This window comes from Fukomys damarensis, unplaced genomic scaffold (genome assembly GCF_012274545.1).
Source record: "Fukomys damarensis isolate Sample0158 unplaced genomic scaffold, DMR_v1.0_HiC HiC_scaffold_39, whole genome shotgun sequence".
NCBI lineage: Eukaryota > Metazoa > Chordata > Mammalia > Rodentia > Bathyergidae > Fukomys > Fukomys damarensis.
In genome coordinates this window covers 79,290,503-79,292,964 of record NW_022900951.1, presented here as the reverse complement: position 1 = coordinate 79,292,964, position 2,462 = coordinate 79,290,503, and the positions used below count along the sequence as shown (strand labels likewise).

Below are 2,462 nucleotides of genomic sequence, written 5' to 3'. Positions count from 1 at the left end.
TGATTATTGGGGCAATTCTGTGATTTATTTCTACTGTTATAAACCATAGTAGACATATATTTTTATCATTTTTAAATTATACAAATTGAAATATTCACATGATTTTTTATTGCTATTTAGTACATAATAAAAGTTTTAAATGATGTAGAATCCATCTAGTAAGATATAAAATTGAAATCCACTGTTCAAGACACTTTTTATGATTGAATGTATCTGAAGCTCAGTGTATAGCATGTGTAAGAGGCCTTTGCCTGTCATTTGGTTCTTGCTGCTGTCATTTATGTTCATCTCTCAGAAAGCAAAAAATTCCATCTGATATTTCAACAAACATCAAATTGCAAAAACAAAACAAAAACAAAAACAAAAAAAGGCTTTCATAGACCAGAGATCCAAGAAAACAGTTTTGATGGATGACTCCTAGAATCAAGTCCTCCTTTACTCCAATGAGATGATGTCAGGAATGCTACTTCCACACTGCTGGTTATGACTGTTGTCTCACTCCTGCTCCTGGATAAACTAAAATGATTACTACTTTCATGGGGACTAGTGGTGGTGACAGACATACTGCCTGCTGGGATGCATGAAGTGAGACCATCCAAAAACATAGGAGGACGGTACTGAGGATAAGCTGGAATAAGGGAAAGAAAATCCAACCTGGAAAATGTGATGACATGCTTGTTACTGGCATGTCTGCTAATGAGGGTAGAATAGCAGCAGGATCAACTGAAGTCATAATGGGCACCCTTACAGAAGATGTCTGATACATGAGAACCCCTTTGGTTGGGCTGCTTTGTGTTTCTGACATAAAAATGCATTTCCTTTTGGCAGGGTCTTCTTCTTTATCAGAAGAGCTTTCTATTGTTAGATCTATAACATCCACTTTCTTCTTGCTTACCTCACTGGCTACAGTAACTGAACAAGGCTTACTGAGAACACTTGAAGTTTCTATTTTTGTACATGGTTAGCTGGATACTTTCATATCTTTTTTTCCTTCTGTCTCATTGTATACCAAGAACTATCTTCTTGGAATTTGATCTCATCCACATCAGACCAGTCATTGAGAATTTCAATAAAAAGCCCATCTAATATTAGACTTTCATAGGCAGCTTTTTTGTCATACATAGGACAAATTCAAGTAGGCTTCTTCTCATTAATTTGTAGATAAAGGGCAGCATCAAAACACTGCAGATGTCTACAAGTCACTACATGGCATGGGACTGTTAACCTCATGTTTCCTAAAGGGCACATGAAGAACACCCAAAGACTAATTGTAGCAATTTCATTAGCAGGATCATCAGCGAATTTTTCTTTAATTAGTGCTCTGGAATGATCAGGGTTTCTAATACCTTTCATTTTTAGTCTCTGTAATAGCATGGCTGATGTCAGCTGCCATACAAGATATACAGACCTGAAATAATTCTTCCCAATTTTAGCTGCCCAAAATATGGAAATTTTGTTTGGCAGAGCTGAAGATAACCTAACTGAAAATGTAATATTCAAGAAGCAACCAGGGTGCCTCTGCTCAAACCAATTTTTAGGAGGCATAGCCAGGCAAAGGAAAGTTTCACATTTACTTTTATACACAGACAATTGGGATAGTTATCTTCTTAAGGACAACTTGTTTCTGCCAGGCAAAGTCTCAGCTGAACCTAAACTGCATAATCTGTCTGACCACCTGGCAGAAAGCCGATACGCATACTTCTCTTAGCTTTTTGAGATGTGAAAGCAAAAATAAAAGTACTTCTCTCGAAATCATTGAATACTGCTTTGAACTAAATTTGTGGGCTTGATGAAAATATCAAGGACATCATAACAGGGCCGGATTTTGAACTGCAAATCAGAATGGACAGGAGGAACTGGAGGAGATGGTTGCTGCATCTCAAAAATGTGCTTAATACCTTGAAGTAGCACAGAACCAACAGAAGAAGACAGTGAATGCGGTGTAGCTAAAATGGAAGGCAATGAGTTGATTCCAGCCACAGTCAAATCAGGTTCTACAGGTGAAGAGCTACCATCCAAACTGAAAACTGATGATCTGACTGCAGATTAATCAAAAAGTTCTTTGAGAGTTTGTGATATCAGTGTCTATATAGTTCTTGGATTTTAATCGGAACTTCAGGGCTGCATCCGCTCTTCAGTAAATGCAGGACCTTCATCAGGAGGTCACTGTTGCTTCCACTTTAATTCCATCCGGCAAAGCCTAGTAACATTTGTGGTTTAGAAACCATATTCTCCAACTCTTGAAAATTCTCCATTTTATACCCCCTGCAGGTGTCGCTGCCACCACTGCTCCCTGTCCCACAGATGCCAATTGCCACCAAGGCCACTGCTGCTTCCAGCACCATCCTACAGAGGGAGCCACTGAAGACACCTCAGCTGCTGCTTTAGATATATATTACTTTTAAAGCAGAAAGAAAAGTATATATCACTTGTCTTTGAAAGTAAACTACTAATGTTAGTAG

At 38.3% G+C, this 2,462-nt stretch overlaps 1 pseudogene; it reads right to left on the bottom strand.

Annotated features, from left to right (window-relative positions):
- Positions 1 to 435: 435 nt before the first annotated feature.
- LOC104865968 lies at positions 436 to 2,255 on the bottom strand (annotated as a pseudogene).
- Positions 2,256 to 2,462: the final 207 nt, after the last annotated feature.